General features: G+C 35.3%; 1 protein-coding gene across 1 annotated transcript in view; it reads right to left on the bottom strand.

Annotated features, from left to right (window-relative positions):
• Positions 1-466: 466 nt before the first annotated feature.
• The window catches only part of LOC150090491 (myelin expression factor 2-like), a 301982-nt gene continuing 281963 nt past the window's right edge, over positions 467-20485 (bottom strand). Inside the window, exons 18-19 of the transcript XR_016546846.1 lie at positions 13060-13167; positions 467-718 (exon numbers count right to left, since the gene is read on the bottom strand). The gene's annotated coding sequence lies outside the window, so the exon portion shown is untranslated. The remainder of the gene's footprint in view (positions 719-13059; positions 13168-20485) is intronic.

Genomic DNA, 20485 nt, shown 5'->3' on the forward strand with positions numbered 1-20485 from the left:
CTGTTTTATTTTTCATTTCTCATCTTCGGTTCATCAAGAAAAGGATTTGTTGACTAATTTTTTCTTCTTTGGATTTCTTTTTACTTATAGGTTTCTCGGGCTTTATCACTTTCAGAAAGTTGTATTCCTTGTCAATATCTTTGTCCTGAAAGGACTGCAGAAGCTCAAACCTGTTCCTAAGTTCTCTTCTTCTGATATGATAAAAACAATAATTTTTCTGTTTGTGATGAATTAGGATTTCACATGGTCAACTTATTTAACACCGAATAATAAGTGTCATTGGTTTCACTATTAATTTCATTTTTGTTGTTCTTTTCTAAAATTTTGTGTTCTTCTCTAAATTATCTTCTTCAACAATTTCATCATTATATTGTTTTTTGTCATGTTTCTTGGCTTTCCTCTGAATTCTTTCTTATATTATTATTTTTGGTAATGTCTTCATATCCATTACATTCTTTTATTGTAATAAAGTTTTATTCTGGTTGATTGTTTTGGGCTTCAATATCTGTCTTATTGGTTTCTTTTTTTTTAGTTGCAAAACTACAACTGGGAGTAGAAATAGATTCATTTATAATTTTAGATTTTTTTTTAATAAAAAATCATTAAGAGTGGGTTGCCGTGCTGTTCCAGCAAACATTTCTAATAATTTTTTCCTTTTAATTTCACTCTTTTCAGTACTTTTTTATATTTTCTAATTTCTTGCCCATTGGTCAGTCATCTAAAGGAAGATAAAATTTGATACTTTATTTATGCACGATTGATTTTAATATTTTATAATTATTAATTATAAAATTAATTTTCAAAGCAACTCTTTTAAAAATCAACTGTTTTAATAGCATTCAATCATGTACTCAATGCTAAAACCTGGATTGTGAATATGGTGAATCTGGATTGACCTATGCCAATTCCAACAAAATATCAATGCTTGTAATTTTATTAAATATTCTGACAGTATACATTAATAATAAATAGCTGAAATGTACGATAGAACAGATTGCTTTACCTATGTACATACTTTTAATAATTTTACAAGTAAATACAGGGTGTCCCAAAAGTCACTATCTCTTAGCAATAAGGCAAATTTCAAAAAAATGTTTTAATGGCAATATTATATGTATATTTTGGGTCTGGAAAGAAAAAATAATTAATAAATTATGAAAAGTTGTAGAACAATGTAAATACCTATCTTTTGTAGAAAAATATGCATATTATAATGTCATTTGGACAATTTTATGAAATTCATCTTATTTAGCCAAATAGATAGTGACTTTTGGGACACCTGTATTGTAAGGTTATTAATGTATTTGCAAATTAGTTATTAATGCATTTGAAAATCACTGCATGTTAAATAATTCACCTTCAATAGGACTGAACAAGTGAGATACTGAGAAATTTCTCAATATTTCGCCTGTTCAGCCCGAGTCTGGGTGCTAGGTATAAAAGTTTGGGAACCTCTGCTCTAGACGGTCAACATCCGAAGAGTTTACAAATTCATCACATCTGCATGCATATTATTAATTATTAAATGGCAGCTGGAATATCAGCAACATATTCACATAATGGGCCACTTTTTTTTTTTTTTTTTTTTTTTGTGGCAGCATATGGGCTTGAACCCACAACTTCCTTGTGGCTGCTCACACTAACCACTGGAGCACAGCCAATAAATCATCAATGAAATACCCCGGGCTCCCTCAATTACAGGATAAGGCGGAAAAAATGCCACAGGTTTAGGCCATGATGTATTTGTGAATGCAATTCTGCCCAGTCATGATGAGAAGGGGTACTTGCATGTGTTAAATTTAGTCCCCATCATGTCTGGGAAGAATTGCATCCGCAAATGGATTAATTAATGGATTGGATCTTCAATTAATTGAAGACCTCAGGGTGGTGGATCCAGGGTGGGAATGACTGTGCCCCCCCATCAAAGAGTCTGAGTAAATTGGAACAAATACTGTGTTTTATGATATTAACTTGTATGGTAACTATTTTTTCATTGTATATACATATTATATAAAGACTGGTTTAAAATTCAAGATGAATATTCAAAGCTAAATTTGAACTAATTTTCAGTTCCATTACCTCTTTCTCCTAGACAAACAGTTGAATCCACCACTGCTTAAGGGACTCTTCGGGGGAGAGGGTACAAGGTATAAAAGTTTAAAAGCCTCTGCCCTAGATATCAATGCCAGAAGAGTTTAAAAATTCATCATGACAGCATACATATCATTAAATGACAACTGGATTTTCAGTGCCATAGTCACAGTGGACCATGGATTTTTTGTGGTAGCATAGGGACTCAAACCAACAACCTCCTTAAATGTGGCCATGCACACTAACCTCTGGACCATGGTCAATAAATCATCAGTGGAACACCATGGTCTCCTCCTAGGATAAGTACTGGGAGGAGCTGAATCTCTACCTATTTTGTAGAGATGGAACACATTTGAACAAAGGTGGTGCACAGGTCTTTTCCACTGTCAAAGAGTCTTTAAAGCTTCAAGGGGAACTGTATTGGGAGGGAGGATCATGGGTGATACATATATCACCCATGATTTGACACCTATATCATCAGATATGGGTGTCAATATAACACTTCATAGATATTTGTATAAGGCCACAAAAGCCAAAGTATCTAGTCATATTGGAAAGATGCACCATGGAAGTAAGGTTTTAAAATGAAAGGGAAGCTAATTCAAGGGGAACAAACATAAAAGTTATAATAGATGTATCAGTAAACAATAATACAAGAACGCTTAGTGTGAACTGTGTATACAGCAATATCAGCTGTGCTGTAAATAAAATGTGAGTTTGAATGTCTAGTTAGAACAACTAATACATACATAGCTGGCCTAATGGACACTTGGTGTCACCTAGAAATAGGGAATAATGAGTTTCACTACAATGTTCACTATAATAATCTATTTAGTAAGAAGGACAGATTGTATGAAGGGATGGGGGTGGTTATCCATCAAAAGTAGCCTGTGTAAAACAAGAGCATTCTCCGATGCAAAACTAATACGTTAGCACTGAGTCTGTGTGATATGAGATAGTAGGAAGAAAGGGAAAAAAAAAAAGACAATATGAGTATGCTACAGGCAAGAAGACTGCAGAGTATGATGAGAGCCACCATAAGCAAATGAAATGAAGAAGTAAATGCCAGTGCCTTGTTATGGGGGATTTTAATCTGCTTTTGCTGATTGGACCAATTGGGAGAGAAAGATCCACATGGGGGGTTAAAAGTTTTTAAATCAACTAGATGATTGCTCTATATCAGCATGCTAGGGACAGTAATATGCTGAACCTGATTACTACCTGTAATCCTCCTGGTATCATTGCATTCACAGTAAAGGAACCCTTAGCAGGGAGAGATCATGGTATGGACCGTGATAAGGTGGTTGATGAGGAATGTGGTAAAAAAAAAAGCAGGAGGGGAAGTTAATTTTAGGTTCTGTGTCTATCAACTGGGGAAGACAGCATGGGTAGAAAGAATACCTGTGAAGTATGTATTAACTCTTGCTCAGACAGCACATTTAAGGAGGCATAAATTTAAATTGAGAAAAGATGGTTTCAGAATAGATGGCCAAAAATTTTCCTTCAGAGAGAGGGTAGTTGATCATGGGAACATTTTATTTGGTGTTGTGAAAGTGAGTAGGCTGAATAAATTTAAGGAAGAATTAGATATATTATTAGAGGTGAACAGGTGATGTGGGAAATTTTTTTTGTGCTGATGTTGTATAAGCTTGCTTGCTTGCATCATTTGCCACTAGTAATACTAATAACTTTAAGGTTGCCACATAACAGAAGCCACAAATTCAAATATATCATTAAGAAAATATAGCATGAGGTGGATGAATAAAGAACTGGTTACTTTAACTGAATGAAAAAAAAAAAAAAAAAAAAAAAAAGCTTGTGACTGTTACATTGTGTGAAAAGCACTAAAGCATATAATTGTAATAAGTTTAACTGTAACGGTTAAAGTGACAATGAAAATCACTAGATAAAACTGAAAAGAAAGTGGAAAGGAGTTTTACATGTATTTAAACAAAGAAAAAACCCAATCAGGATTGCCCCTTATGTAATTAGCATTAGTAGAGGCAAGAAAGCAAGCTTATCAGCATCAGCCAAAAAAAAAAAAAAAAAACCCTCCCATTTCATCCCTCCATTTGTTCCAAATGCCTGTCCAGCTCAGCCTTAAATTTATTTAGGCTATTAGCTTCCACAACAAAAGATGGAAGCCTCTTCCACCAATCAACTACCCGCTGACTAAAGGCAAATTTCTGCACATCTATTCTACAACTATCTTTCCTCAATTTGAAACTGTGCTCCCCTCAGGTTTTTAGTCTGAGCAAGACGAAGAATCCCATCAGCATTCAGCTTGCTCAACCCATTCAAGGCCTTATACACCTCAATCAGATCACCGCGCAGGTGCCTACTCTCCAGGTGCTGCAATTTGCAGAACTTAAGCCTTTCTTGGTAAGAGCACCACTTTGTTCCCCCTCACTAATCTTGTTGCCCTTCTTTGTACTCGTTCTAGCAACTCTACATCCTTCCTAAAATGAGGCCTCCAGACCTAGGTGTGGTCTGGATGTGGCAGCCTAACTCTAGGTGTGGCAGCCTAACCATTGCCTTGTATAAGGGGATTATCACCTCCCTGTCCCTGTCCCTGCTATCAAAATTCCTATATATCATTGACAAGACTCCATGACCTACCCTGGCAGCCCATCTGAAGCAAACTTCATATTTGTCTGCACAATTATCCCCAGGTATTTTTCACTTTCCACTTCCCTGAGTGTAGTACCACCCAGTTAGTACGTTACTCTTTGGTTATTGCTACCCATATGCAGTACTCTGCATTTGTCAAGGTTAAACTCCAGTTGCCACTTCTCATACCATTTTCCCACTTTCCAGTTGGGGTAGCATAGTGCCATTACTGTCAACAACCCTGCCAATCTTTGTATCATCTACAAACTTGGACATTAAACCTGATATACCTTCATCAATATCATTGATAAATATACAAAACAACAATGGGCCCAACTCCGAACCCTGGGGAACTGCACTAATAGCATTTGTCCACGAGGAACAGTGTCCATTGATTACCACTCTGTTGTCTCCCACTCAACCTCCCTTTATCCATTTGTAGCAGCTTACCCTTGAAGCCATACCTCTCCAATTTGTACAGCAGTCTTCCATGTGCAACAGTATCAAAAGCTTTCCTGAAATCCAAGTATATGATATCAAAATTATTTTTCGGCATTCAGTTCCTTTGTGACCACATCATAGTAACTAATCAAATTGGTCAGACAAGACCTCCCTTTGACAAACCCATGCTGTGTCTTAACTATTACTGCAGTCTTGTCTAGATGATCCTGCAATGCTTCTTTAACAAGTGATTCCATTATTTTCCCCGGAACACAAGTTAAACTAACAGGTCTGTAGTTACTTGTGTCACCTTTTGAACCTCCTTTGTGAATTGGTGATACATTTGCACACCTCCAGTCCTTGGGGACATCCCCTGAGTCCAATGAAGCTCTCATAATTATGGCCAAGGGTTTGCTTACTTCCTTTGCTGCCTCCTTTAATATAACTGGATAGATCCCGTTCACCCCAGGTGCCTTCCTTATGTTTAATTCAACAATTTCTCCTCCACTTTGTTCTCAGTTATTACAAAATCACTTATTTAGCTCCCTGTTAGTATTTGATAAACTTCTGGCACTCCCCTCATTGAATAACTCCTAATGGTGAATGCAGATGCAAAATACTCATTCAGTTTATCAGCTACCTGAGCATGATCATCAATAGTCAACCCATCTATCATCTATGTTAAGTGGTCCAATCTGATTCATCCCTTTCCTTCTAGAGTTTACATAAGTAAAGAATTCCTTGCTGTTTTTCTTTGCATCCTTTGTCAAAGATTTCTCATAATCTGCCTTTGCATGCCTAACTTCCTTTGTGACTTGATTACTTAATTCCTCAACACAAGAAGAAACTATACTACTGTAAAATCAGTTGAAGGGAAAATTACATATGGTTATTTACTGGAAAGCTTTTTTTGGCTGGAAAGGCAGGGAAGGACTCTAGGGTAATTTCATATAGCTGGTTATTTAAGAAATAACAAAGGAAAGCATTAAATCCCCAAGGTAAGTCAGGCTTCGACACACTCAAAGGTTGTTCCCTTAAACTGGAAAAGCACAAACGTGTCACCAATTCATAAAGGTAGCTAATCCAATTTATAAAGTGAAGTGGTTAACTAGGGACTCGTCAGCTTGGCTTCAGTGGTAGGGAAATGATTAAGAGTACAATACAATGATGCCTCAACTTACGAGATTAACTGGTTCCAGAAAAATATCCATCTCAAAACTCTCTTAAGTTGAGTAATTCATCATTAATAGCAATAAAACAATATACGTATATTCTGAAAGGCTTAAACAAAATCATTTCAGACACTACAAAAAATATGAAAAAAAACAAAAGCAATCAAAACAAAAAAATATGGAAAATTTTAAATTTGTTGTTATTGCTGTAATAATGGAAAAGATTCTTTCAAATATAAATTTGGTTTTGAAATTTCTGCAAAGAAAGGATTTAGATATTGCTCAGGCAGCAACACATTTAGAAATGTTGTTTGTCACAGTAAAACAACTATGAAATGAATTCAAAATTATTTTGAAGGAAGCAGCTGTTGTAACAAAAAAAATGGGGTACTCAAATTGATTTTAAAAATGAAAGAAAAAGAATAATAAAAAAATTTTATAACAATCTTGTAGCTCACTGATTTGAAAATTTACAGATTTTTTTCCAAGTTAATGTCTTTTATAAAATAATTGACATTGTAACCAGTCAATTAAAACACATATTCAAGGGTTTGAAAACTATTGCCGACTTCTTTTCATTTTTAACACTGAAAATATTACTGGATGACAGATGAGATATCATGCAAAATGCATCCAGAATCAATATTCGTATGATTTATCTGAATCTTTATCTTCTCAGTTATTACTTTTCATCAAAATGCTCCAAAGGAAATTAGAAAAAATAAACACAATAAGAGAATTGGTTGAACTAGCATCGGTGCAGTATTATCATTGACAATACCCCATGACCAGCTCTGACAGTGTGTCTGCACTGCTCAGAAAACTTCATATCTAACTGCACAATTACTCCCAGGTCTTTTTCATTTTCTACCACTCTAAGTGTAGTACCACACAGTTGCTATGTTTCTCTGGGGTTACTTCTACCCATATGCAGTACTTTGCATTTGTCAATGTTAAACTTCAGTCGCCACTTCTCAGCCCATCTTTTCTAGATCCTGTTGCAGTAGCACACTGCCATTACTGTCATTAACCCTGCCAACCTTTGTATCATTTGCATACCTGGACATTAAGCATGATATATCTTCATCAATATCACTGATAAATATACAAAACAGTGGGCCCAACACCAAACCTGGAGGGCTCCATTAATAACATTAGCCCATGAAGAGCAGCATCCATTGATTACCACTATATCTTCTCCCATCGAACCACCCTTTTATCAATTGAGCACCTTGCCCTTAATACCATACTGCTCCAATTTGTACAGTAGTTTTCCATGCGCAACAGTATCAAAAGCTTTGGTGAAATCCAAGTATATGATATCAAAATTATTTTCTGCATCCAGTTCCTTTGTAACCACATCATAATATCCAATCATATTTGTCAGACAAGACTTTCCCTTAACAAACTTATGCTGTATCTGAATTATTACTGCAGTCTTGTCTAGATGATTCTGCAATGCTTCTTTAACCAGTGACTCCATTATTTTACCCGGGACAGAAGTTAAACTAACAGGTCTGTAATTACTCTTGTCAACCATTGCTCCCCTTTGTGAATTGGAGATACATTTGCGCATCTCCAGTCTGTGGGGGACTTCTCGAGTCCAAGGATGCTCTCATATTTATGGCTAAGGATCTGCTTACTTCCTTTGCCACCTTTAATATAATGATAAATCTCATCCACCCCAGGTGCCTTTCTTATGTTTAACAACAGCAATTTCTCCTCCACTTTGCTTTCAGATATTACAAAATCATTAAGCTCCCTGTTAGAGTTTAATAAGCTTCTGTCTTCCACTTCCCTACAGAAATCCTCATGCATGAATGTAGATCCGAAATACTCATTCAGTTTGTCAGCTATCTGAGCAGGATTATCAAGTCGAACCATCGATATCAAGTGGACTAATCTGACTCATCCCCTTCCTTCTAGAGTTTATATAAGTTAAGAAATCCTTGCTGTTTTTCTTAGCATCCTTATCCAAAGATTTCTTGTAATCTGCCTTCGCTTGCCTAATCTCCTTTGTCACCTGATAATTTAAATGCATCGCATGCATTTTTCTTCTCTGCCATGAGTTTCATTTCATCTGACATCTATTTAGGCCTGAACTTTGAACAGTATTTCTTGATCACTATGAAAAGCTTAGTAGCTTCCACGATTAATTCCTTGAATGCCATTTAGAATTTGCTGTTGGTAACATTATCAGTTGTCGATGTCAGCATGTTTATGAATTATTTCGGCCTCTCCAGAACTAAAACTTGCGAACTCCTATTTTTTTTTCTTTATTTAATAACACAGTATGAACTGCAGCCCATGTTAAACCTAAACATTTTTCAATATCGCTTGCCATTTTCACTGATTTGAATAATTTTTAATTTACTGTTGTAAATTTAACACTTTACTGGATGTCTTTAACTTCCGTGTATCACAATACTGATCACTTTTCTTCTTTTTGCAAGTAGTAAAATCCATAATGGCAATGAGCAAAAATGAGATTATGAGTGTGTTATAGGCCTAATGACTCTGAGTACAACAAACAACTCTACAGAGAAATAGAGTAGGGCATGTAAATCAGAATATCTTATAATGGAAGATTTTACCTTTCCAGATATTGACTGGAACTTGTGGATTAGACACTCGCACACTAGCAAGACTTTTGTGGATTTACTGGATGACTGTTTTCTACAGCAACCTTGTACCATTCTGCCACATATCAGATTGATACAAGGAAGCAAATGGTAACTAATGAAAATGTTAACCCTTCGGTGACCATGTAAGAAAAACTCACATTACTCTATTACTCACATTACAAAAAAGATGTATAGTAGGAATGAAATAAAAAGTTATAATGAATAAAGATTTATAAATATTCAAGGTGGGGAAAAAAAAAAAAAAAAACAAGAAAAAGAAATCAAATTTCCTGAAAACTATTTGCAGTATTATTCAAAACACAAAAGTACTTTAAAAAAATGTGTGTTGTTCAGTTCACAGTATTTATATTCATTTCCAGCTATGCTATTATATATGGTCTGTACATATCATTTCAGTGTGTGACACACAAAGATATTTTTTATAGTTCTATTTCTAAAGTGCATTAGATTAAAGATCTAAAGAACTGCATTAATGGAAAATGCAGCAAACACCTCTTTCACTTGCACATATTACTGTCCTGGTTGGATCTCACAGACCACAACAAACAAAGTACCAGTAGCCAAGTGCACTGAGACCCAGAATAAGAAGTGGGGAAACGACAGGAAAAGCACATCAACAAAATTCTTTATAAAATGGCTAATGAGCAAACAAAATATAAATACATATCTGACCCCATCTAGTCACTGAGGGTTTGCAAGAACAAATATTTGTTTGTTCCTTCAGATGAATAACGCAAATCTTTCATAATTAACACTAACACAGTGACTTTTTTGAATTTAATTATGTAGGTTTATTTGTATTATCTCAAAAGAGCAAGCTAGAAGAAATTTACTCTTTCAAAATGTTGGTTGTTTTTATTACAAGTAATTCATGCACTTGCTGAAGGATGCTTTCCCTGTAAGTGGTTGATGATAATAAGTTATGATACTGATGCTACTTTTTTTGTATCATAATTTGTTGATTCCTTCATGACAACAAAATAAATATAGTGAATTATATAAAATTAATCAATTTATATTTAGAGTATACTATTCTTAAACAAAACTATTAAATAAAATTATCGTAACCCAGTTTTATTGTGTGATAACCTACAGAGGAACATGTTTTGATATTAGTGCCAATCTTTTGGATACATGTACTGATAATATAAGAAACTCATGTTTATGAATTTCTTATATTATCAGTGCATGTATCCAAAATGTGAGCTGATGTCACCTTTATTTCTAGTGTGGATTATCCTTAGCAAATAGCACTAGATAAATGATTTGCTTTTGATCACTTACTTATTGCTGTTTGTTCAGTTTCATAATGTCCAATACATGTTCTTGTTGTACATATTGTCATTGAGACAAAGTACAATGACCTGAGTTCAATTTCCATGCAGTTAATTTACAGATAAAATGTTATTAACTATTAGGTTTTTGTATCATCTTATATATTTTTTTCTGTTTCAGCTTTCGTCATCTATTTGGATGAAACAAAAACTGAATGTGAGTATTTACTATAATACAAAAAAAAAATTTTTAAGCAAACTAATTAGCAACAAAAAAATAATGGGGATAATATGTGATATAGTGAGATATATCTGCTCATCACATCTAAGTATTCCTTACGAAATGAGAAATACTTGGAAATGACCAACTGTTATTCAAGGTTGGGTTGGTTAGATTAAGCATTCTAATTTTTAAGGAATGTGTGAACCCAAGTAGTCAGGAGGTAAAAAAAAAAAGCAATACTCACTTGAGACTATCAACATTTTACAATAATTTAACCCTGAATTCAGTTATTGAGTATTCAGATCTGGAACTACCGTGGGGCAAGCAGCGCCCCAGGCACAGCGTTTTAAGGCTGCACTCGACCAGTTATGTGTTTTAAAATTGCTTCTTTGATTTAATTATAGTTAGACCTCTATTTAATGAACTTCTTTATAGTGAATTTTTTAAAATTCCTCTTGGTAATTACATATAAAATAGTTTCTGTAGAACAAAGAAAATTTTCATGTAATGAATGGATTACATCTTTGTAACGATTGTTGCCACCTCTGGCTTTTAGGCAATTAGGAAGCATAAATTAAGGATTAAAGGAATTACCGTTCCTCAATGTTAGTGGTGCCCATAAAACCTATGCAGCCATCTATCCCACATACTGAGAACTCGCACTAGTCAATATGCTTTCCATCACAGAGTAGTAAGATATCTTACTACTCTGTGCTTTCCATAAGCCAGTCAGAAGATTAAGGCATATCTCCAACATGGATAATAGCCTCTGGTCAACCTGTGTTGTGGTTCCCCTTTACTCTGGCAAGTAGTCATCTGTTTTTCGGAGAAGTGAGTGATCCACGCCTTTCAGTAAATTTCTTCTGTCTATGTTTATATGGTCACAGTAGCTTAATATCCGAGTGATTAAATTCCAATACAAGCAATAATTAAAAAAAAAATCTATGCATTACATCACCAATCTCCAAAAAAACGGTGCGATTTAAGGATTATTGCTAAAGAACTTGATGTGGAAATTATAAAGATCGGTAGCGTGTTCAGACCACAACGGGCAGCTTGTAGCTTGCGGATGGCAATTGCAGTTTGGAGGATTATCCTGCTTTTTGCAAGCATTTTGAATCAGAAGTTAAATATTTGGGATTATTAAATTGACTTTTAAATCTGGAATTTCTTAATGATTTAGCACAAATGATTGACATCCCGCAGAAGCTCTCTTACCTTTCAGACGCTTTCCAAAGTCACAGCATCACTATAGTAAAAGCAGATAAATTAATTCTTCAAACTATCAATGCATTGATAGATGCATTTATCAATGAATTTATTTATTCTCTTTTGGAAAATTCTGAAAGAAATTAGGAAGCTAAAATTGAGAGCATGTTGAAGTTGAAAGAATTGGAAGGAATCAATATTGAAAGTAAGAACACATTTAAAAAATTACCTTGTGACAAGTTATTAAACTGCATTGTTTTATCCTTAAAGGATAGGTTATTGATGCAACAGAGTAATTTTAAATTAAATAAAGAAAATAATCTTTGACAATGAGGAATTGAAAGAAATTTTAAACATATGCTATGCAGAAATGTGGAATATGGAAGAACTTTCATCTCCATGTCGAGAGGTGAAAAACAAATAAGAAATGTAAGTTTTCTAATAAAATATGAAATGAAAATTAATGATTTTATAGATTTTGTCGAAGGCAGTTTATCTTACAATTGAGTGAAATTCCCTTTTCAATTAAAAAAGCCAGAAATATCATTGAAACCATTGTGATTAACAGTGCTGAAGCTTAGCAAGCTTTCAGCGTAATGAATAATGTTGTAACAATAAAAAGAACACTGACAATTAAACACGTTGCAGATAAGATGACCTGACCATAAATCAAAATGGAAAACTATTGCTTCATCTGGATCATTACATCAAATCTTTCCTCTGTAATCATCACTCAACTATTGAGCAAAGAAGATCAACAACGAATATTAATAAAGTAAATTCTATATGGCAATACTTCGAATAAAATTTTCTTGAATATTTGTGCAATAATTTTTTTTCATGTAATCTGTGATTTTTGTGTACTTTTTTAGAATAGTTTGTTTTTTTTATGTAATATTTGTTTTAATATTCTAGAATTTTTTTTGTGAGTTTTTATGTTATTTGTGTTATGGGAAATATTTCATGTTACAATATTAAAGGTTCATAATAAAAAATGCTATAAACCTTCCTGTTCATAATAAAAACAGGAAGGCTGCTTCCCAGTACCCATCATAAGGAGATGGACGACAACTGCATGCACTTACTGTCCATTGTGGACTAAATCCCGCACCCACAGGTAGTTGTGAGAGTCCTAGGGGGGAGCCAGCATTCCCATTTTTATATAAAAAAAATTTAGGGAGATATTTTTGTTGCAGTTTGTTTTTTTATTTTTTTTTACTACGTTTTCAACTTCTCTTTTTCACTTCTATTTTTTTGCTGCCACCTAAATATTTTCACCAGGACTGTTGTCCCACAAACCTAGGCTGCTTTTGCTACCAAAATCCAGAAATGATTGCATTACTACTTACATTTTTAAAATCATTTGCAAGCTACTGTAAACATTTTCAACATACCAAAAAGGGTTCCCCATCCTGATAGCACTTCACAAAGCCGACTAAAACGCAGAGCAGGTCAAAAACAGTGAGAGTGGCAGTCGTTCTTTTTTCTTGAATCTCTCTAACCTATGTAACAGAGAACAAAATGGGATTCAGAATTAATTTAGTTACATACATTCTTTTTTTTTTTTTTAATGTTTAAAATATGAAAGAAAGTTCTCTTTTTTCTAGCTAATTCATCAATAAACTTCAAATTAAGAAGAATTCCTCAACTCAGAATAACACGTAAGTATTACTAGTCACATCATTTTATTGCATATTATCAAGTACTGTAAAAAGTAGGGATTAAAATAATAATAAAAAACACTCTTATCCACATGAAAAATATGAGTAGGCTAAATTTTCAGGCAATTCTCAGACCTTACAATAGCAAAAGAATCTGGCCCGGTTTCCACCATATCTCCTTGAAATGTAAACCTTTTCTTCCACTCACATAGCTCCCTGAGGAGCTGTTGTGGCCACTAATAATTTCCTCCAACTGCATCCAACTTGTGCTCTACGAGCAGCATCACAAACTGTCATTGATCCTATCCTTCCAACTAGTTGCAGGTCTTCCTCTGGTTGCCTTTCGAACATGCTACCGTAGAAAATAATCATCCAATAAATTCACAAAAGTCTTGCTAGTGTGTGAGTGAACAACCCAGAAGTTCCAGTTAAAATCTCCCATTATACGACAATGTGATTTACTGGCCAACTCTATTTCTCTGTACAGCTGTTCGTTGTACTCATCAGTCATTAGGCATGTAGCACACGCCCACTCTCATTTTTGCTTTCCCAGTGCTTATGTCACACCAAACTGGCTCAATATTGCACTGTCCACAAATGTCAACTGGATACACTTCCTTGGATTTTATGTGTGTCTTAACTAACAGCATAACCCCTCCTCCTATCTTGAAAAGTCCCTAGAAAAAAAGAAAAGGCTATGGAGTATGCATATTTTCTGTGGCATAAAAACATTCCAAACCAGTTCTGGTTAGCTGGAGAAATTTAAAGAGAGGCATGGCTTACTAGAAAAGTTATTCGAGAAGGACAAATCAATTTATCCTTCTCGATTTCGACTCTAGACCGATGACGCCTACCGTCTGTTTACTGAGCGAGCAGCGTTAGAGTCAGTGTCGGGAATCTAATTTTCCGCATTATCCAACGTTTCTTGTCTTTCTCGTGTTGGCTTTCTTTACCTTAGCCCAGTTTTGAAAAAAATTATGGAGGACTACGACCCGAAAGACATTAAATGTTGATCAGACATGTCTATTTTTTAAATGTTTGCCGAATGAGACACTGACTTTTAAAGGTGATAAATGTTTAAGTGGTAAAAATCATAAGGAAACAATTACAGTTTTGGTTGGTAATGAAAAATTGAAGCTTCTGCTAACAGGCAAACGTAAACAACCCTGATGTTTCAAAGCAGTAAAGTTGTTAGAGTTTGACTTCATCTGCAACAAAAAATCTTGGATGACAAGTGAAATTTTTGAGCTGTGGATTTTAAATTTCGATAGAAAGATGACGAAAGAAAACAGAAAAATCACATTGATTGTCAATGACTGCCCACCTTCACTCGGTAAATTTCGAAACTTACAAAGTGTGACGCTTCTTTTCTTCCCTCCGAATACCTCGTCCAAACTGCAGCCAAGGGACCAAGGCATTATCAAGAATTTGATTTGAAAATGCACATAATGAAAAAATTATACTGAGAGTATAATCCAACCAACCTATAGATTCTGTTATAGATCTGCAGATGTGCATATCAGAGTTGGCGAAAGTGTGGAGTCAAGATGTGACGGAAACAATGATTAAGAATTGTTTCGCAAAAGCAGGTTTTGCTAAAATGCTAATTAATAGTGATGAGTGGGATGAACTACTACAAGACATTGATCAATCTTGGGAAGAGTTCCAAGCGAGGTTTAATCAGTGGAGAAATTGTTTTTGATGAATTTTTAGGAGCTGATAATGATGCCATAATAGCTAAATATCAGAGTGACTCCCTCATTTTGGAGCGTATTTAAAGAACTAGTAACAATATCAACGATTAGTTGGATAAAAATGAAGGCAATGAAGGCAATATTGAACCTTCCAAACAAGAAATGTTGGCAGCATTTGAAACTTTGCGTGGAGGCATTCCGTGGGAAGAAAATGTGGCAAAAAATATATTTGAGTGTTTAAACTAATGCGAACATTTTTATGAATGGTGTACAGTAGAATCCAGTGTACAACAAAAAATAACCAAATATTTTAAGAAATAATTTTTTTAAAAGTGTACTAATACATTGTGTGTAAGTAGTAATTTCTTAATATGAATGTACTGATAAATTAATTTCTTTAAAATGTTAGAAAATTTATTCATTCCCACTTATTTCTGATTTATTTCTCATCTTTTACTACATTTTTTAATTTACATAAAAGAAATTTTTTATAAATTTTTCATTGTTGAAAAGGTCATATTTCTCAAGGGAACAATCGATTTCGTTATATAGAGGTCAGACTGTATATATATTGGCACATGGTCATATTGACTGAAATGTAATGAACATAATTAACAAAAAAAAAAAAAAAAAAATGAAAATAAAAAAATTCACTCATATAATAAAAGTCATTAATATTATTGAGTAAAAATCATTTCTAATTATATCAAAAAAAAAAAAAAAAAAAAGAGACAAAATTTTATTTGGAATCAAAAAGAGTAGCAGATTTAATATATAAAGGCATGCCCTATAAGACTATTCTGCATAATTAACTGTGTAACTGACAACTACATCTTGATTTTGTGAAAAAAATTTTTTTTTGATTAATAAAATTTTCTTAATACTATTTCATTATATATTTTCAATCTGTTTTCTGTTTCAGAAGCTACAATAAGCAGTGAATACAGTATCAAGATAAATACAGGTAATTTTAAAAGCGTGAAAGCTATGTAAAGTAATACATGAGATATTTTAGACTGCTAGTGAGTTTAATTGTGTGATATGTTGGGATACCAATCATTTTCTATTATGCTTAATAACTAATAAGTATTCTCTGTACTCAACCACTTTCACAATCTTGCTTTAACTGTGATGTCATTTCAAACCCAACTTTGGAGTAGACACAGCAAGAGATGATAAGTCTCCAAAGCTGCATTTGAAATGCTGTTATAGAGGAAGAGTGGCTGAGTGCAGGGACGGCTTCATTTACATATGTCTTAATAGACAATGTCAAGATGAGTATGGGCTTGGCACACCCAGGGTCCTGAGCTGGATATCATCATGCTTCTCTTTCTTGGTGATTCCCTTCTATTTCCGACCCCCTCCCTCTTCTCTCTCTCTCTCTCTCTCTCAGGGGTAACTCAATTTTTTTTTTTTTTTTTTGGCTGGTGCAGCAAAAGCCTCAAGCTTCCTTGCACCATGTGGCTAATTATAATAATAATAATAAGATTGCATAATTAATTTTCACAATTAAGCTCAAATTTTAAATGTTCTTTTACTTCAGCAGAGAAGTTTAACAATTAATCATTCTGACAAGGAATGCAATCACTGTATTTAGCAGGCGTGTGGGTTCAATCCAAGGTCAACTGAAATATGTGCTATTGTACCCCGAATTTACTACATGAGTACTTAATGGTGTTACGTGCTGTTTATTAGGTAATTTTAGGTTAATAATTTAAACTTTTTTTAAGCAAGTATCTTGATTCTTTTAAATTCTATTCATAATTACAACCAAGCAACAGCCATGTTCCATTCATATTATTTAAGTTTCTAATTCACACAACCATGCTTCTTTAATTTTCATCACATCAAAACAGATCATACGAAGTGAGTACTGTGTATTAAGCTTTTTGCTATTTTAAAATTAAGTCTTCATATTACTGTACATAAGGATTTCCTAAATTTACCATAGTTAATTTAAATAGGTAATTTTGTATTTATGTGCATCTTAAAATTTAATTTAATGCTGACAGCATAAAGTAAGTTAAACTACTATGCCATTTAAATTTTTATTGGAAGCACTATGAATATAATTGACACTGAAACGACATCAAAGCACACTATGGAGTCGCTGGTTAAAGATGCATTGCAGGATCATCTAGACAAGACTGCAGCAATAATTCAGACACAGCATGGGTTTGTTAAGGGAAAGTCTTGTCTGACAAATTTGATAGGATATTATGATGTGGTTACAAAGGAACTGGATGCAAAAAATAATTTTGATATCATATATTTGGATTTCAGGAAAGCTTTTGACACTGTTGCGCTTGGAAGACTATTGTACAAATTGGAGCAGAATGATATTAAGGGTAAGTTGCTACAATGGATAAAAGGATGGTTAAGTGCGAGAAGACAAAGGGTGGTAATCAATGGATGCTGCTCTTCTTGGACTAATGTTATTAGTGGAGTCCCACAGGGTTCGGTGTTGGGTCCACTGTTGTTTTGTATATTTATCAATGATATTGATGAAGGTATATCAGGCTTAGTGTCGAAGTTTGCAGATGATACAAAGGTTGGCAGGGTTATTAATGACAGTAATGGCAGTGTGCTACTGCAACAGGATCTAGATATATTTGGGCAGATGGGCTAAGAAGTGGCAACTGAAGTTTAACCTTGACAAATGCAAAGTACTGCATATGGGTAGAAGTAACCCCAGAGAAACGTACCAACTGTGTGGTACTACACTTAAGGTGGTAGAAAATGAAAAAGACCTGGGAGTAATTGTGCAGGCAGATATGAAGTTTTCTGAGCAATGCAGACAGGCTGCCAGGGCAGGTCATGGGGTTTTGTCAATGATATATAGGAATTTTGCTAACAGGGAAAAGGAGGTGATTATCCCTCTGTATAAGGCAATGGTCAGGCCACGCCTTGAGTACTGCGTACAGGTCTGGAGGCCTCATTTTAGGAAGGATGTAGATTTGCTTGAGCGTGTACAGAGAAGGGCAACAAGATTGGTGAGGGGAATGAAGGGATCCTCTTATCAAGAGAGGCTTAAGTTCTGCAAATTGCAGTGGCTGGAGACTAGGCACCTGCGTGGTGATCTGATTGAGGTGTATAAGGCCTTGAATGGGTTCAGCACGCTGAATTCTGATGGGATCCTTCCACATGTTCAGATTACGAACCTAAGGGGGCATAAATTCAAATTAAGAAAGGACAGATGTAGAATAGATGTGCGGAAATTTGCCTTTAGCCAGCCGGTGGTTAATTGCTGGAACAAACTTCCATCTGTCGTTGTGGAAGTTGATAGGTTGAATAAATTTAAGGAGGAACTGGACAGGCATTTGGAGGGAATGGTGTTTTTTTTTTTTTTTTTTTTTTTTGGCTGATGCTGCATAAGCTCATATTTGCTTTCTTGCATCACATGCCACTACTACATCATGACCATTACAAAATATATCCTATTTAACATTGGAACCTACTGTTAAGGTGATGCTAAACCACACCCCTCCCCACATGAGGAATTAAATATATAGTGCAGCCAGCTAGTCACCTGTCCACTATAAGCTCACATCTGATGAGTACGTGCTTGGCACACCCAGGGTCCTGAGCTGGATATCAACATTCTTCTCTTTCTTGGTGATTCCCTTCTTCTTCTTCTTCTTCTCTCTCTCTCTCTCTCTCTCTCTCTCTCTCTCTCTCTCTCTCTCTCTCTCTCTCTCTCTCTCTCTTTTTTGGCTGGTGCAGCATAAGCCTCAGGCTTCCTTGCCCCATATAGCTAATAATAACCCAGAGGTATATGTTAAAGTCTAGCATGTTTCTGGGTTTACCCCTCGGTACTGTACTGCAAATCACATAAAAATAAAACTGGAATTCAGAATGACTATAAAATATCATCATCATAATTAGAAAACCAGGTAACTACACTTTTGGTTGAAAATGACATTTTTGTGCAATCTATTAGGAGAAGATGGAACTAATTGGTTCAGAAAACCTTGTAACTCCAGTAAATTTATAAAACAGCCAAATAACAATTTTCACAAACCTAATAACTCGATGACTGCGTAAAACAATTTTGCAAAACTCGTTAACTCCATTCTTATTATAACCTCCCCTAATATCTTAACAGCTGTTCAGTTGTGTTCATCAACATTCACAAATATCTCCTTATCCGTTTGTTGCAGATTATTTAATAAAATCCTTTTTTGTGTTTCCTGTAAAATCAACCTTTTTGGAGTTATGAGGTTTTCTAATTAGGGTGACGATATACACCAATGAGCCAAAACATTATGATCAGCGAGTCGTTATGCAAATTGAAGCAACTGCTGTGTGCAGGTCGGGACAGGGTATAAAAATACCTGATACTGAGCTCCGTTAATCAGTGTTACTCTTGTTCTTCAGATGGGAAAGGCAGCTGTAACAGAAGGGAGACTATGGCGCAACTAGCCGGTAATTGGAATGCTGGTGATGGGAGTAATGTGTTACAACACACAGTACATCGAATCCTGCTGAAATTGGGGCTGCATAGCTGTAGGCTGCTCCAAGTGCCCATGCAAATCACGGTTCACTGGCAACCTACAATGGGCACGTGAGCATTGAAACTGGACCTTGAGTGATTGGAAGAAGGTCATCTGGTCGAATGAATCATGTTTCCCGTTGCACCATGTGGATGGCCGGGTACGCGTGTGTTGTTTACCTGGGAAAGTGATGGCACCTGGATGCACCGTGGGGCGAACCCAAGCCGGTGGCGGTAGTGTCATGCTTTTGGTGATGTTCTGCTGTGATACCCTGGGTCCAGCCATCCATGCACCAGGCACTCTGACATCTACGACCTACCCAAACATCATTGCTGACCAGGTACACCTTTTCATGGCAACGGTCTTTCCCTCTGGCAGTGTTGTCTTTCAGCAGGATAATGCACCATGCCACACTGCCAGGATTGTTCAAGACTGGTTCACAGAACATGACGAACACTTCCAGGTATTGCCCTAGTCTCCAAATTCCCCAGATATCAATCCCATTGAGCATCTGTGGTTTGTGCTGGAACAGTAACTCTGATCTGTGGCATCTCAACCATGGACCTTAAGGAAGTTAAAGGATCTGCTGGTTATGTGCTGGTACCAGATACCACAAGACACATTTAGAAATCTTGTAGTGTCCATGCCTCGCTTGGTACAAGCTGTTTTGGCTGCATGGGGAGGTCCAACATCATATCAGGTAGGTGGTCATAATGTTTTGGCTCATCGGTGTATAACATACAGCATATAAATAAAATGAGTTTTATATGATCTAAAACTTTTAGAACTGAAACTCTTTTTTATCTTAAATCGAATAAAGAAAATTTTTATTGGCAATGGTATAAAAATAATTGACTCTGAAACCACAGCATGCAATGATACATCAAGCCCATTAAAAGATATATCCTATTTAACATCTGAACCTACTGTGAAGGTGAACCTTACCACCACCTCCCTTCCACCATTGTTTTG

Source organism: Mastigoproctus giganteus, chromosome 1, assembly GCF_048544385.1.
Source record: "Mastigoproctus giganteus isolate SK-2022 chromosome 1, ASM4854438v1, whole genome shotgun sequence".
Classification (NCBI taxonomy): domain Eukaryota; kingdom Metazoa; phylum Arthropoda; class Arachnida; order Uropygi; family Thelyphonidae; genus Mastigoproctus; species Mastigoproctus giganteus.